The sequence below is a fragment of the Triturus cristatus genome, chromosome 9 (genome assembly GCF_964204655.1).
Source record: "Triturus cristatus chromosome 9, aTriCri1.1, whole genome shotgun sequence".
NCBI classification, from domain to species: Eukaryota; Metazoa; Chordata; class Amphibia; order Caudata; family Salamandridae; genus Triturus; species Triturus cristatus.
Genome location: NC_140592.1, coordinates 780,092,347 through 780,111,046, shown reverse-complemented (window position 1 = coordinate 780,111,046; position 18,700 = coordinate 780,092,347). Strand labels below are relative to the sequence as shown.

The 18,700-nt window shown below is 39.4% G+C and overlaps 1 long non-coding RNA gene across 1 annotated transcript in view; it reads left to right on the top strand.

Moving 5' to 3' along the window:
• LOC146798838 (uncharacterized) overlaps positions 1 to 18,700 on the top strand; it is a 118,348-nt gene that overhangs the window by 62,981 nt on the left and 36,667 nt on the right. The window contains exon 2 of the long non-coding RNA XR_014969205.1: positions 1,687 to 1,832. This is a non-coding gene — a long non-coding RNA (uncharacterized LOC146798838). The remainder of the gene's footprint in view (positions 1 to 1,686; positions 1,833 to 18,700) is intronic.

Below are 18,700 nucleotides of genomic sequence, written 5' to 3'. Positions count from 1 at the left end.
TTACAGACCCATACACTCACAAACAGAGTCAGCGAAATGTTTAATAAATTACTTACAAATGGAAGCAAACTCCCACATAGGGGCTTGAGACACTCATTCAGATATTTAGTGAAGCCCTGAGACTACCAAGTCACCTATCCAGAGAAGTAGCCCTTTAAACATGTCTCAGGTCTGGGACAGTTGAGGCTGTGCATTCAGTTGTTCTTCCAGGCTGACTTGGCATTTAAAACCGTTTTATAAGCCTTAAGCTGTTGTACTACCACATACAATTCACTCCTAAAGTAGCCTGTAGGTAGGCCAGAGGATATGTCCCTATGTGCATAAAAGCCAACTTATGTAGTTAGAAGTTTCAGTGAGCTACACGCACACTTTCCGACCCATATGCTGAGTTATAAATCAAATGTTCCCCCCTTGATTTGAATCTAATGTAAGTACATACAAAAGGGGAAAACCACTAATTCACCCCATTAGACATGTCATAAGCATCTAAGCATTCACTCAAATGCACAAACACAACTCTTGTGTATTTATCACTATTGGAGGCAGTGACACACTCACATAAATAACCCAATAGTAACTTACACACCCAGAGGCAATCCATGCTGCCCCATTAAATATACATTTACAGAGCCAAACAGTCACAAACAGAGCCAGCGATATACTAGCAAATGTACTTTCATATTAACATAGACCCACACTTAGGGACTAAGATACTCATTCAGATATCTAATAAAGAACTGACACTACCAAGTCACCCATCCAGAGAAGTAGCGCTTTAAACATGACTGACGCCTAGTACACTTGAGGATGTGCATCCAGTTCTACTGCTAGGCTGACTTGCCATTTAAAACCACTTGACAGGCCTTAGCCTGCTGTTCTCACACATGTAATTCAACCCTAAGGTAGCTTGAACCCAGGCTCTAGGGTACACTGCAATGTGCTTAAAAGCTAACACATGTAGTTAGAAGTTCCAGTGAGCTACATTCACACTTTCAGACCCATATGCTGAGTGATACATCCACTGTTCTGTTCTTGAATCTCATGTAAGCACATAGAAAATGGGAGAACCACTAATATACCCCACAGACAGTGTCTCAAGCATCTAATCATTCATTCAAATGCACAAACACAACTCTTATGTAACTACCACTAATGGAGGCTGTGACACACTCAGTTAAATAACCCACTTAGTGACTAACACACACAAGAGGCAATCTATGCTGCCCTTACAAATACATTTTCAGACCCATAAGGTCCCAAACAGAGACAACGGTGTATCAAGAAGCTTTCTTACATATGGAAACAGACCACCACATAGGGACTAAGACACTCATTAGGATATCTGGTAAAGAACTGAGCCTACCAAGTCACCCATCCAGAGGAGTAGCCCTTACAACATGTCTCTGGCATGGTACAGTTGAGGCTGTGCATCTAGTTCTATTGCTAGGCCTACTTGCTATTTAAAACACCTTGACAAGCCGTAACCTGCTGTTCTACCACATAAAACTCACCCCTAAGGTATGCTGTAGCTAGGCCCTTGATTATGCTAGTCCTACAACACATTGCTGAGTACTTTGGTCCAGAATTGAATAAAATAGTAAAATAATGATATATCTATAATTGTTTAGTAATGATTTTAGATGGTTTAATTATAGACGGTAAATTTGTATTCTATTTTCTTTTAAGATATCTGCTTCAGTTCAAACAGAAGAATTATGATGTCAAGAAAGGAACGGAGGAGAACAGCATAAAAAAGCAGTACTACTTTGAAAAACTCAGAAGAAAAAAAGAGGATAATGGACTGAATGTTCTACAGAAAAAACAATCTGTTGGTAAGAGAATTAGACAGTTTCTTAAAACAGTAGTATGATGTCAACAAAAAGAAAACTTTACCAACATCTCAGAAACAAAAAGCAGTAAGTCATGTTGAAAGTGAAAGCCAAACTAAAAGAAGAAGCAATCTAACAGCAAGACAGAAACAGTACAAGGAGACGAGAAGAAGAATGTTTAAAAATAGGGTAATACAAAATTTTGTAAGAAATTTAAAAGAATATAAGAGAAGATCAGTAGCTTATAAACAAAAACAACACATAGAAACTGTAGTAGATAAAGCATTTGCCTTGAAGCAAAAACTGTCTATATTAATATTAAATAGAATGAAAACACTGGATAAAACAGTGTTGAGTATGAAGAGAAAAAGCCAGAACAAAAGATTTATGAATACAAATAAGTTTTTAAAAATCTTTAGAGGTGAATGGAAACATACATCTGGCACTGAACCTTTCTTTAATGAAGGAATCTACTGCCAAGAGAACTCATTAGTGCATGCAGTTGAAAGAACAGGTCGATGTTATGAGGTAAAGGGTTATATTCCTGTTGCAAAAGAGGAAATGGTTCCTAGGAATTTTGAGGAAGTGATATCTGAAGAGGTACAGGGAAGGTGTAGACAGGCACCTGTATATGATTGGAATTGTGGAAGTATTTGTAGTGTTCTGCAAGAATCTATCGATATAATGAAACATTTTCTATGTGAGTTCCATGCAGAAGTTTGAAGAAGAACATTGCAATTTTGCAGGGCTTAGACCCATACAAAGTGAGAAAGTATAGTAAATTATAAGGACATTCACTAGCATGTCTATCTAAGAAAGTGTGCTGATGTATCTTTTATAATTTCAGAATGTTAGCTGTTCACCACTCAGAAATGCGGAAGTTAGTTAGGAACTTTACTATGTTAAAACTCTTGCATACTGTTTAGGAGAAATTAATATAGCTCTTTTACATGGTAAAGAAGCGGTGGTAGAAATAGTTTGTGAAGATGTTGAGTTTAGTTTCTTTGGTTCTGAAGAGGAGTGCACAGAAAATGAGGATTTGCCCTGTGCAGATGTATTGGAACAGTAGACAGGGATTAGTGTTGCTAGGTTTTTTGAAGAGATTACAAATTTAACACAGTTTCCTCTGAAAAACCAAACTGTGTTTGTATTCATTGTCGATGCACTCACTACAAAAGTCAAACTCAGAATGTTGATTTGTATTTAAAAAATGAAAAAGAGAACGATAATAAGTGACAACAATTTACTGTTTACTTATTTGTAGAGGAGCGGTTTGACTTGTCCTGTCATCAAGCTATATGTAATAAGGTAGAAGAAAACAAAATGCCAGCTAAAGCAACACATAACAATTTGGAATTGGAATCTATTCCTCAAGAACTAACAGATTTAACTATATCTGAGTCCATTCTAATACAATGTGTACATCCATTCCAGACCATAATTCGTACAGAGCCTAAGACAGGGAAGCTGACACAATCTGACCTGCAAAAAGGCCTTAAAGGAAGAGTTGTGTACTTACCTTTAGATTTTAAACAGAATATAAAAACTGTTGGTATAGACAGAGAGGATTATGAACCACTTGTTATTCTAGTAAATGGTGTGCCTACAAAGAATAAAAAAAGCTGGCAAGAGTTAGTAGATATTAGTAAAGTTAAAATAGTAACATTACACCTGGTGCAAAAGAATGTTTATTATAAAAATGTTGATGTTGTTGATGCATCATATGTAGAGGATGAAAGATTACCATCGAGTGGACAGTTTGAAAAAGTTGATTGTTCCAGATTTGAAGATATTTATGAACGCTACAGCATACATCCTCTACATTCTAAAGAAGTGATCGGTGATACCATTGAACTATTTCAAATGAAGCAAGTAAGAGGAGCTCCCATGAGTATATGGGATAAAAGTTTAGAAGCTCACTGTTTTCCACAACTTTTTCCCACTTGAGAAGTTGGACGCTTTGATGACCTCTTTATACAGCATCCGAATACCAATCAAGATTATACTCAGAAAATCCAAGATTTTGGAAATGCATTCCCTACAAATGCATTCCCTCCATATTTCATCTTCTGTTTGAGAGTGACTTGTCTGGACTTTCACATGCTGTTAACCATATATCAGACAGACCTTCATCTCCAAAAGCGTTCTGCAGGGGAATTCACTGACAAAGTTCATGGAAGGGATGAAAACTTGGAATACAGTTTAATCAATTCGATGGCGTGCCAACGTGGTACCAACGAGTATTAGTATCGTTGTCATGGTGAACTCAAATGCATGTTGAGAAATCTAGGAGCACCTACTTGGTTTCTAACACTCAGTTGTGCTGAGTATGCATGGGGTGACCTGCTTCAATTCTTGCTAGAAGCAAACTCAAACATAAAGAACATCGAAGTGAAGACAGCTGGAGAACTTTTCTCCTTGGTTCCTGCTACTGTTTGCAGATATTTAACCACAGGTTTCAAGCTATGATGTCTTTTATCTGCAACAAAATAAATCCTCCTCTTGGAGAAGTAACTTTTTTCTTTTGGTGAAAAAAGTAACAAGCAAGAGGTGCTCCTCATACACACATGCTGTTATAAACAAAGGATGCACCAAAATTTGGGACAGATAGTGATGACTCTGTCCTGTCTTTCATCTAACACTATGTCACATATGCCATCCTTAAAAGATGGTGGTGAAAAAGCTTGAGACAACAAGTTCTAAAGTTTCAAAGTCACAGATGTGGAAAATACTGTCATCGAAAATACAGATGCAAAGGAAACTTTTATACAAGATGTCGTTTTAGATTCCCACGGCCTGTCATTTCACAAAATAGAGGAAACAGCTGTAAGACATACAGTAACTCAGCTAACCCCCAAAAACACGTACAACCTAAAAAGAACAGATTCGTCAAAGTATATTAATGACTATAATCCAGCCATTCTGAAAATGTGGAATGTGAACATGAATATACAGTTTGTTGCAGACGACTTGATTGCTGTTGCTTGTTACGTCACATCATATATCACAAAATCAGATAAGTCAGAGATGAAAGAGATGTAGGAGAAGATTTCGTCAGAAAAGAGTCTCAGCAAGAAATTGTACATCTTCAGCTTGAAGATGCTTTCGCATAGAGAGATAGGATCCTATGAGTGATTGGATCAGTAGAGTTGGCCAGTTTGTTCTCAAAGTCAAGAGGAATTGTTTGGGTAAGTCTAGGCCTAGACAGTATGTGGATCAGAGTGTTGAAGTCTTTCCCAGACATCCAATACTTAGCAGAGAGTAAGAAAGTACTGATATTGCCAGAACAAATATGTTGGATACATACTAGCCAAGGAGTCCACATCTGGAAAATATGTGCCTCTATGAAGTACTTCAACACTACGGATATAAAAAGAATGTAACAGAAAACATACAAGACAAGTATGCAGTAGTTGGATGTGATGGATATTTGGTCATACATGCAAAGGAAATCTAATCAACCATAGAAAACTCAGTTGCCATACTTCAGGCAAGAGAGAATTTTTCTATTTAGCACTTCTACAACTCTTCAAGCGTTGGCGTGCTGAAACAGAATTACTTGTAGACTATGACTGCTACAAATATTCTTTCAATGCAGTAAAAGTCTGTATTCAGTGTTCAGCCTTTCCTACTTATTTGAAAATGTTAAATGATGTCATTGAACAAGAAGAAACTATCGCAGCTGAAATAGCTAGAGAAAATTTGCAAAGTTGTCAAAGTTCAGGACCATTTAGTGAAGATCCTCTTAGACAACCAATAATTCAAAATAAAGCAGCAATATCCATGAATAAGATGGAAACCGCAATGGAACAAGCAAGACAGGACGCTATTGACTTTGAACAGTTAGAAGGACAGCTAAACACTGAACAGAGAGAAATCTATATAAAAGTAAAAGAGAAAATAGAACATGGATTCCTTAACAAAAAGAAAGAATGTCAATGCACATGATTTCAACCTATCCTATTATACATCAGTGGTCAAACTGGCACAGGATAAAGTTTATTAATTAAACTTCTCACCAGTTATCTACACAGGACTACAGAATCAAATGTATCCTGTGTAGTAACAGCATCTCCTGGATTAGCAGCACACAACATTAAAGGAATTACTTTCCATCGCCTACTTATGCTACCTATGGAACATGATACTAAACTGGAATATAAGAAGTTATCTGGAGAAGCTTGCCATGTGGTCTCATGAGCACTGCAGAAACTGAAGCTTTTAATCATTGATGAAGTGAGCATGGTCTCAAACTTAATGCTTGCCTTTGCACACTTGAGAATGCAACATATTTTAAAAACAGAGTATGACATGCTGTTTGGTGGAAAGCATTTAATTGTCTTTGGTGACCTACTCCAACTTACCTCCATTAAAGGCCAACCTGCTTTCAAGACACGCCTACATAATGAAACAAGGAATTCTTTGTGAAGGTTTGGCAAAGTAAATATTTGGTTAAACTTCGAATACAAAGAACTAGTGAAGAATATGCGTCAAGCATTTGATGTGAAATATGGAGATATTCTAAAGAACATTAGAATAAGAGTTTTGACAAAAGACGGTAAACGAGCTTTGGAAACTCGACTAATCAAGAAACTGTATTCATCTCAAAACACACAGCACAACTAATGCATAATTTCACTGCAGAAGACAAAGCTATATTTTGTTTAATGCCTACACTACAAGAGTGTTCCAACTTTAATAAAGAACATTTCTTTATTCTTTCTGATTCTTTGGAAAAGTCTGTATCAAAGACTGTAGGTTTATAAAAGTGTTTACGCTTGTGTAAAAACTTGAGTTATTTTGCGGCATAATTTGAAAGTAGAAGGATTAGTAAATGGTGCTATGGATAAAGTTATTGATTTCATTAGTTTCTCAAACAGGGTTCAGATAGAATTCTTGGCTGTAAAATGTGATCAGACTGATGGTGTAAAGCAGATTGAGCAATGTGCTGTATGCTTTTTGCTTGTAAAGGACTTGTATGCCCAACAACAGCAGTTCCCAGTGTCCATAACATACGTTGTAACAATCCAAAAATCGCAAGGTTTAAGTGTAGACAGAGCTTTTGCGAACAGCGGTAGTAGTGTGTTTAAAGAAAGCATGGCATATGTTACATTGTCTCGAGTAAGATCATTGTCCGGTTTATATATGATGGAATTTGATAACTAAAAAGTTAGTGCTGATGGAAGTTGTGTAAGAGATTAAAATTGCTTAAGAAGTCTATATGCTGCTCATTTAGGTCAATACCCTATTTGTGAGAAATGGATAATGTGTCCAAAATGGAAGCATACAAAAGACTCAACTGATGTCCAAGAAAAGAAAGGAATAGAGGATAAGGTAGAAAGTGCTAAGAAAAAAAAGTGGAAACTCAGGGAGATACTGAAGGACACCAAATAGAAAGCAGTTCAGGTATCAACTGTTATGCAAATGCAGTTCTCAGTGTAGTGCTTCATTTACCACATCTTGTTAATCAGATTCAAATTTTTCTTTAAAATGGTTCTGTCCTGCACTGTATCATTTACTCCAATTCATTGACAGAACTTTAATACATTCTACTTCAGGCTTCGAGATCTTTTGGATACATGTACCGGATCATTAAAAATGTGGGGCTATTTTTACAAGGAATTAACACAGGGCAGTGCCGCAAGCCATTTGGCTGCGACACGCTGCGTTAATTCCGAAGCAAAGGGATGCGTCATATCTACAACAATATGAGGGATCCCTTTGCTCTCCCGTGAGCTGGTGCATAATTAGCTTCCATGGTGCAAGGGTGCCTGTGTCACAGGGATGATTGTTTTTCTGCAGGAAGGCACACCTTCCTGCACAAAACAATCACAAGAGGTGATTTCCTCTCCCTATGTGCGCTGCAGAATGCAGCACGCATAGAAAGAGAAAGGAAACAAGGCAAAATGAAAACATTTCTCCTCATTGCGTCTCCCTACGCCTCCCCTGGGGAGGCGTAGCATTCTGACACATTTCCCGGTTTACAATTTCTCGTTAATCTGGAAATGCCACAGGAGCCATGGGTGTTGTTTGGGACCACCCACAGCAACACCCATGGCACACCCCTTTCACGCAAAGTTTTGCGTGTAAAGAGGCCATATTTACAAGGACACGAAAAGTCATGCAGGGTGGCTTTACGTGTCCTTGTAATTGTGGGGCAGCAGGTTGCGCTGCGGGTGCGTCACAAAAAGTGATGCACCGGTGGCGCAAGGGACTTGTAAATAAGCTCCATGGTCTCAACATTCAACAAGACGCACAATAATTTATAATGGTAATGCTTACAGTTTTAATCGAAGAAGAAGTAAATATTGATGACTTATTTGGACTAACTTCCTGGGACCATTACAGTGAAGATTGCTCATTTATATCTACCACTGAAATAAATGCTGAATGATTCATGTTCTTATCACTACCAGATTGCAAAAATGTGTCGTTTGACAGAATGATTAAAACAACAAACCAAAATATGACCTGCCCAGATTGTAGATCAGAGGTTATGTCTAGCTTGCAAATACAAAGAAGTGGAAAATACCTCATACTAATGCTGCAATGATGTAGAGCAGATGAAACTATATTGGAAACCAAAATTACAAACTTTAAAGCAGGTCAAATATCAATTTCTGAAGGACTTACTATAACATCTGGACACTACACAGTCTATTTAAAGAGTGACAGTGTGTAGACAGATTGCAATGATAACAACCTTAAATTTAAAGCTAAACTGTCATTCAAACTACGAAATTCTTACCTCTTGTTTCATCTACCAAAGTTCTAAGGACATCATTCGGCCTACTGGAGTGATGTCCTTAAAAGGTTGTCTACAATACAACAGTCCTTTTATTTTCTGCAAAGGATTTCATATAACATGTATATAAAAGACTGTCTAATTAAACTATAAAACTGAAAAAAGAAGGTAACTATACCAACCTTCAATTTAAACCAAAAATGTGTTTGGAAGTATGCAATTGTTATGTTTTCTTCTTTCAACCAAAGTTCTAAATACTATTTCTACAAAAAAATAAATGTACTGGATTTCATCAGCATGGATCACCAGTGTTTTAGACATCATTTGGTCACCTAGGGGTGATATTTTCAAAAGGATCTTCAGAATTCAAGAGTGGCATATCTTTATTTCAAATATTGTACCAGGTATAATAATAATAGAACATGTTTTCAGATGCATTTGCTTACATTAGTAGAATGAGTGTAGCTAAAAGAACTGATTAGAAAATTGTAGTGAGTGTAAAGCATAGTAACACATATTTACATGATGTACTGTGCAGTTCTGTTTTTTTTGTATAATCCATACAATTGCTTTTTCTCTACCATTCAAAGATGATGCTAGATACAGACCACTGTGTATGTGAAGGATTATGAAAGCTGAGAACAGTTAAAAAGGGAAGTGATACTTTTCACACAGTAATACAGTGTTAGAATATAAGAAATATGTATGGTTATAATACAGTCATTTTTAACATCACATAATAATATATTTTTCTGTCCTTTTCTTTTCAATAGTGGCTACAGTTCAATGTTTTAAATGGTCCAAAATATGTTTTCTACCAGAGATATATTGATTGGAGCAATCCATGAAGAATGTTTTATACATAAAGAGGTCTTGCGATAGCTTCTCATAACTTTCTTTCCCCTATTTTGTAAGTAAATATTTTAATGTGAAATTGCGCAATTACAGTTATTCACACATTTCATTCAAACAGATTTTCTTTCAAACACTAATGTGCCCACTACTTCCATTTATACTGTATATCGCACCATCACTTCTTTACTGAAAGAGCAACTAATATTCCCATTTACTCACTCATACTGTTCTCACACACAGTGTCAGTTACTGACTCAGTGCTCGGAAATAGCGCTATATCATATGTATGTAGCCCTGAAAAGAGTCACTAATACACTCACTCACTCAGGTACATTACCATCTAAGATGCCACTCACACATACTAATACATCATATGTATCTACCCCTACCGAGAGCAACCATATAGACAACTGCATCTTCAAACGTCTCAGACCTCCTTCTGCAGAACCACTGTGTGCAGTTTAATAGTAGCCCAAATTTACTTTAGAAACTGGTTGCCACGTCTTAAACTCCTCTTCTATTACATATAACACACTCCCAAGATAGACAGTAGGTAGGTCATAGAGAGTGATCTATCTGCTTAAAAACTTACACATATGGATTCAAATTTCAGTCACTGACAACTGTTCTTACAGATCCCTATATCCAGTTATACATCCAGTCTGACAGTCAGATTGCAACTCACATACCTATTTGCAACGGGATAGAACCACTAATACACCCAGCCACTCACTTACAATAGCTCCTAAGCATTCATTCAGATATACAGATGCATCATATGTATCAGGCCTACTTGGGGTTGTTCTGAACACACAGCTCCACACTTGTATACTCACTAACACAGCCTGAAAGCCATCCATGTCCCCCTTAAATACAGATTTTAGAGTGCAACTAGGCCATAGGTAGTGAGCTATGTGCTTAAAACATAAGTCATATACTATCAAGTTTCAGTGTCACACATCTTCTCTTACAGACCTATATGTCTAGTCATATATCCAGTCAGACACCTGTAGAGCTGACATAACTATATAGAAAAGAATACAGCCTCTGTAACACCCTAGTACACATGGACAGAGACACTCCAGCATAACAGGTGTAATACAAACAATTATCTTTGGTAGCTAGGCCTAATGGAGACAGTTGCTTAGAGAGTTACATACCCAAGTAATTTGTAACATACCCAGTAACTAATTCATATAGTTCATTAATGCACATTTACAGAGTCATACAGTCACGGACAGAATGCACTGAAAAACCAATATACTTCTTTAAATATATAATCACATCAAAATATAGTCTAACACGTGGCGAGTAACTGACACTAAGAAGTCAGCCATGCAGACTACTTGCCCTTTCATCATGTGCCACACCTAGGACTGGATAGTGAGTGTGTGCAGTCTATCTGCTAAGTAGACTTGACTGTAACACTGACACTGACCATTCACTCCCAGACAGACACACCTCTTATGTAAATAGCCATAATGAAGGCAGTTGCACACAGATTTACATACCCTAATACTCTGAAACATAGCCTGTAACTAATCCATTTGCCTGCTTCCATGTACGTTTACAGATCTATAGAGTCACTAATAAAGGTACTCCGACACCAATATACTTCTTTAAATATACAATTGCACACAAATAGTGACCTAGACATTCATTCAAATATGTGCTGAAGAAGCAACACCAGCAACTCAGCCATGCAGACTATTCAACCATTTATCATGTTTCAGACCTACTACTGGACAGCGTATATGTCCAATGTAACTGCTACACAGAGTTGACATATAAGCCAGCTCTAAGGTACACTGTAAGCAGGCCATAGGCAGTGAGATGTGTGCTTAAATCATAAGACGTATACTGTCCAGTTTCAGTCTTTCCCATCTGCAGTTACAGACCCATATGTCACATTACAGAACTAGTCTCACACCTCTAGTACAAAATACACCAACAATCCTTCACTCAAACAGCCAGTCTCGCACCCATAGTGTACTCAGACACAGTCTGAGTTACTGATACTGTGCTTCATGCGCCCACTCATTCACATATGCACTCTGACACCTATTCAGTCATCCCTATAAGAACTCACACACATAGTAACTCACCCATACACCATTCATACATAGACTCATTCACTGATCCATACACCTACTAACACAAGCATTTACTCACCCATAGTCTATTCTCATACCTTCTCAGTCACTCATAGAGCCTCACACACACAGGCACTCACCCATAGAAATCTTCACATATCCACTCACTCGCACATATAGCACTCACACATCCACTCATCCACTTATACCGTAATGGACACATTCACTCACCCATACACCAAATTTTACACCCACTTACTCACCTATACAGTTAATGACACTCACTCATACATACAGTTTCTCACACATGCAGACACTCATAAATACTCCACTCAGGCACCCTGTCAGTGACTCAAATTGCTATTAACACACCCACTTACTTACCTACGCAGCCACTCAGACACTTGCTTGCGCACATATACACTCAATCATTGATGCACTCACACTCACATATGCAGGCAGTCACTCACGAAAGTACTCACACACTCAATTACTTACTCAAACATCTCCTTACACACACACACTTACTCATCCATTGTCTACTCACAGACACTGATACAATGTATGACACACCCACACACCCACTCTCATATATATATATATATATATTTCCACAACGCCGTTCCACCACACGTCACTTCTTCTGGGAACACAACAGGCTGCGAGACCTCAATTTTGTGCATGAAATCTTATTTATTTTGCCACCATTTTCGCCATTGGCGCATTTCGGCCTCACTCGGCCTTGATCACATGACGCTAGGGAGTTACCAAAGTATTTTTAAAGTGCTAGTGTACACACACGTGATGTTTGAATCACATAGACACAAACAACATACATCTAGAGGTTCAAACATTTCTGAACAGTGCATAATTCAATGTGCACAAATTCTGCCATAAATAAGGTTGTTTAACTTATTTAAGACCAAATTTAAAATAAAACTGATGTATAGATTCATTTAGGTAAAATACCAAAATGATATTTATACCCACTGTCACATCCACTCACTGATCCATACAGCCAGTAACACTTCTACTTACTCACCCATACACTACTTATATACTCACTCCGCCATACAGGGACAGACACACCCATTAATTCACCCATACTCCACTCATCTACCCTGTTACTCACTCATACACCTATTCACATACCCACTCACTTACTCATACAGCACTTGACAGACCCACTCACTCACACATAAAGTCACCCAGGCCCTCACCAATACAAGCACTGAAATACCCACTCACTCACTAACACACCTCCTTACACAGAAACACATTCACCTATACAGTTATTCAAATACCCATGTACTTACTGATAGCTCCACTCAACAATCACACACTCAGCTATACAGCCACTCATGCACACTCTCCCCCAAAGATATAGCCAGTCATACAAACAAGTACAAACATACATATAACACATAATTAGTCTTTCTTTAACCAGAATAGGCGGTTCTGAGAAGACTGTTTTTTTGTTTTTACGTTTTTTTGTATTTTTTAATAATATTTTTTTTTTAGTTTCTTCTCAAAAATGTTCAAATATGGTGCATTCTCAGAGAAAACAGAACTTGCACCATATACTCAGCCCAAAAAAACCTAACATTTGTGATTCTTTGATTATTCAAGAATCACTGGGATTGACTGCGCCCCTACACACAAGACAGTTTTGCATCTCAAACAATGCTTGTCAAGTGCAGCAAAATCTGGTACAAACAGAGGTGGTTCTGATGTTAACACTGAACCTGAAGAAGTGCTTGATTGAGTGCTATCGCCACTTTCTGTACGCTCTCTCCTTTCACTTTCTCTCTGCTCTCTTAGAAGCCAGTTTGAGTGCATAGTTTGCAGATGTTTTAAAATAGATGAGCTTTCACATGAATATTATTTCTCATAACCATGAGACAGAACCATGTGACATCATGTATACGTCACCTTCATTCCATTGATCCTTTTTTCTGGCCTCCTGGAATTGAAAAGGAAGCCCAAACTATGCAATCTTTTTTTTTTTTAGGTTTTCTTCTTCCAGATCTTTTGCAGGTGGTGTAGTGGATGTCTTCTTGACTAGCAAAAAAAAAACACAAACAGCAAAAAAACAAATAAGATAGTCAGTGAAAATACATAAAGCTCTTCACCGAACACAGAGAAGAGAAAAAAGAAGGAAATTTAGTGGGATCTTCTGATTATTAAGATAGAAGGCTGTTCTTCATTTTTTTACTCACATGGTGTTTGCATACCAGTCGAGCATCCATCGCGACTCTGTCGCAACACCGCAAGATACATTAAAACAACATTTACAATGCATACCACGTAGAAACATACTACTCTTAAAACTCTAAAAGAAAACCTCTTGCAGTAATTCAAACTTTAAAATTGGAGAAATATGTTTTTTTGCACTATAAAAATCACGCCGAAGTCTCGCACCCTCCACATACCCGGAAATACGTGCTGCGACAGTGCACGGAGACATCGCGGCTTAAATAAACCTATTACAATGACTTTAAAAAGTTTATTGATTATGAGAATATTACATTTATTACTTTTGTTAGGAAACTACATCTATCAAACAAAACCTACATATAATATGTAATACCTATTTTAAAAAGGCACACCGGAGCCGCGCACCCGAAAGAAAATGGCGCCTCAGTGCACAGAGCTGTTGTAGCACATAAAAAGCTATTACAACCACCTTTAAAATATTTTCACATTCTAATCATTGTACTTATATTGATATACTTGAAACTATATATCTTAATCAAAAAAGTATAAATTCTCCAAAAACCACACCGGGTCCACACACCCACTATGACAGGTGCATGACTGGTACGCGACGCCCATATTTTTCCCCACAAAATATTACAAAGGGTCACAAGTCTAATATTTACAGGTACTTTATAGTTAGGAAATATATTTATAAATAAACAGATACAAATTTTGACCGAAAATGATAATAAATCTTAGAAATTCCTGGAAAAAAAAAACATTACAGGGACGTTTTAGTTACAAAATAAATTAAGGAAACCTTAGAAATTCACTAAAAAAGCCAAAGGTTACAGGGACTTTACAGTTAGGAAAAATAATTTAGAAAACTTTAAAAATTCACTGAAAAAGACCAAAGTTATAGGGAAGTTATAGGTAGGCTCACATGTCACTCATCCAAAATTATAGAAATTCAGCAGTTATAGTTACCTGAGCTAACTATAATGTGCACCGCCGAAATGCACTGCTTATCACGTCATATATTATGTTACTCATGACATGGTCAGTGACATCACGATGACATTTCAAATGATGTCACTGATGATGTCAACCACAGAACCACTCACATACCCACTGATGCCCCCACACAACCTCTCATACACCCACTGACCTACCCAAACAACCACTCATATACCCATTTGCAGACCCATATACCCACTCACTCAACCATAGAGCCACTCACTCGTTCAGCCACTCACACAACCACTAACTCACCCATACAGCCACTCACGCATGCACCCACTCACACATCTAGTCATACAGACACTTACACATCCACTCAGACACCCACAGAGGCACTCACACAATGAGTCAGCTACCCATACAGCTACTCACACACCTACTCACTCACCTATACTGTCACTCATATTGCCACTCACACACCATTATTCACACACCCACTCACTTACTCAAGCATATACTAACACATGTACTCACTCACCTATACAGTCACCAACATAAGCACACAGCCACTCTCACATTTACTCCCTCGCCCATACAGCCACTCACATACCCACTCACTCACCCACACACCACATATGTACCCACTCCCCCATACAGCACTCACACACCCCATCACTCACCTATACACCCTCTCACAAACCTGCTCACTGACCCATACAGCCACTCACACACCCACTCACTCATACAATCACTCACACACCCACTCACTCACCGATACAGCCACTGGCACATACCCACTCACATACCAATACAGCCACCCATACAACCACTCACACACCCTCAGACACCTACTCACACATGGATACACACAGTCACCGACATATGTGTTACAAAAAGTATCACTCAGTAGTACACAAAATGTATTAATTTAACATTTGTACTATCTCGCTATATGTCTTTATCACTCAGAAACTTTTAGAAAACACTCACACTCACTGGATGATGTCATCAGTGATGTGATGTAATATGTGAGATCATAAGCAGCGCGTAGAGTTAGCTCAGGTAACAATAACTGCTGAATTTATATGGTTTCATACGAGTGAAATGTGAGCCTTATTAAAATGTCCCTGTAACCTTTGTTATATATATATATTTATTTTTCACTGAAAAAACAAAGGTTAAAGGGATATTATAGTTAGGCTCAGGTTTCACTCATATAAAACCAGTGAAATTCAGCAGTTATAGTTAGCTGAGCTAACTATAACTCGTGCCCCTCAATGCACTGCTTATGACCTCACCTATTACATCACTCATGTCCTAGTCAGTGACACGCCTTGCCTCTTTTCTCCACCACTCTGCAAATGCACCTCCTGGTGCACTGCTGGCTAGGGTATGAAGTCCCATTGGCTCTAGAAGGTCCTTGGGGGCCAACTACCTCTCCAGTTGCCTCCAGTAATTCCTCACAGTTGGATAGCTGAGAGGTCTTCAGAGGCGGCAACCCCGTTTTCCACCACCCTGCAAACGCATCTCCTGGTGCACTGCTGGTTGGGGGATGAAGTCCACTTTACTCCTGAGGGTCCTTGGGGGCAAACTACTCCTCCTGTTACCTGCGGTAAGTCCCACACAACTGTACTGCTAAGATGTTGTGGGAGGCCATGTCTACTTTCTCCACCACTCTGCAAACGCACCTCCTAGCGCATTACTGGTTGAAGGGAAAAGTTCACTTTAGTCCTGAGGCCCTCAGGAGGGAAGGGGACTTAATCTCAAATTACATTACTGATTGCATGCCTGATGACATCATCCAGTCATTGTGAGTGTTTTCTAAAATGTAATGAGTGTTAAAAATATATACTAAGGTAAGTGGCTGTGGCAGTTTCTATATGGGTGAGTGAGTAAGTGGGTGTGTAAGTGGTGTAGACAAGATTGAGTGGGTATGTGAGAGACTGGGTGTGTCAGTGGGTGTATGAATAAGTGAGTGGCTGTGTGAGTATCTGTATGGGTGAGTGAGTTGGCATTTAAGTGGGTGTAATGTTGAATGAGGATGAATGGGTGGATGAATGGGTGACTGAGCAGGTACATAAATATCTGTATGGGTGAGTGACAGGGTACATAAGTGACTGTATGGGTGCATGAATGGGTGTGTATGTGAATGCCTGGGTGAGTGAGTTATATGAGTAGTTGTATGAGTGTATGGGTGAGTGTGTGAGTGACTGTATCTGTGAGTGTGAGAGAGGTTGTATGTCAAAGTATGTACTTCTCTGAGTGACTGTATAGATGAGTGAGTAGATGTGTTGGTTTATCTATGAGTTAATGATTGGATGTTTTGAATAACTATATGGGTAAATGAGTAGATGTGTGAGTGAATGTATGGGTGAGTGAGTAGTTATGTGAATATTTGTACAGGTGACTGAGTATGAGAATGGCTATATGGGTGTACGAGTGGGTGTGTAAGTGTCTGTATAACTGTATGGCTGGATGTGTGAGCCACTGAATTGGTCAGTGAATAGGTACATGAGTGGTTGTATATGTGAATTAGCGGTTGTGTTAGTGTCTGTATGGGTGAGATTTTATGTGAGTGGCTCTATGAATCAGTGAGTAGGTTTGTGAGTGTGAATGATGTCATCAGTGATGTCATTTGAGATGTCACCAGTGATGTAATATGTGGGGTCATAAGCAGTGCATTGCGGGGTGTAAGCTCAGCTAACTATAAATGCTGAATTTCTCAGTTTTTGTACAAGTGAAATGTCAGTCTAACTATATCATCCCTGTGACCTGTGTTTTTGTTCAGTGAATTTCTATGTTTAAAAAACATTCTATTTCCTAACTACAACGTCCCTGTAACCATTTTTTTTTCTGTGAGTTTATATGGTTTTTCAACTAGTAGTCGAATAGAGTGGTGGTGAAAGGGAGTGGGGCCTCCGATCAGCTCTCACGATTCCCGGTGTATCATACTTACTAGAGGTAACAAGAGGGATTCACAGACCCTCAGCAGCCAAGGAGACTTCATTCCCCAACCGTTAGCACGCCAGGAGGCAGATTGCCAGACTGGTGGAGAAAGGGTGTTTGGCTTTCAATTAACTCACTTACTAAAGGTAACAGGAGGGCTTTCTGGCCACCAAGGACCCTCAGGAGGCAACAGGACTTCATCCCCCACAAGTAGTGCACCAGGAGATGCATTTGCAGAGTGGTGGAGAAAGCGGGAGTGGCCTCTGAAGACCATTCAGCAATCCCACTGTGTGGGACTTACTGGAGGTAACAGGAGGTCTTATTGGCCTCCTAGGACCCTCCGGAGCCAATGGGACTTCCTTTCCCAACCAGCAGTGTGCCAGAAGGCACATTTGCAGAGCGGTGGAGAAAGGGGGCCTGGCCTCTGAAGTCCTCTCAACAATCCCTCTGTTTGGGATTTAGTGGAGGTGATAGAAGGGGTTTCTGGCCCCCAAGGACCCTCGGTATCCAAGGGGACTGCATACGCCAACCAGCAGTACTCCAGGAGGCGTGTTTGCAGAGTAGTGGAGAAAGACGGCAGGACCTCCAGTGACTTTACGGTCTCACATTTTTTTTTGTTTTAAGGGAGGAGGACCACATGTCCCCCCTTCCCTGTGCCGATTTGGGCCCTCAGATCCCATCCCCCCCGGGCCAGTACTTTTTTTAATGGGGGGTGGGTCACGCAGCCCCCCTCCCAGGGCCAATGTCAGCCCTGGGGACCCCGTCTCCTGGGGTCCGGCCTCTAATGTGGTGCCCTGATCCCACCCAGTGCCCCCACTCACCAAAGATGGGGACCGCAGGGTGAGACTGTAGGTACACAGGGTCCCTGCTGGCTCCCCACCTCCTGCGGGTGACAGCATTGCTTTTAAATATAGGGAGTTGCTAACATGTAGCCAGGAGGGAGACCGCACGCCCCCTCCCTTCCTGTTTTAGGGCCTGTCCCGGGAGGTAGCAGTCCCCAGGGCCGTAAACAGCTCGGCAGGTGGGCCACCCGGCCCACCTCCCATTTCTAAGGAAAAGTAGTTTGGGCCCGG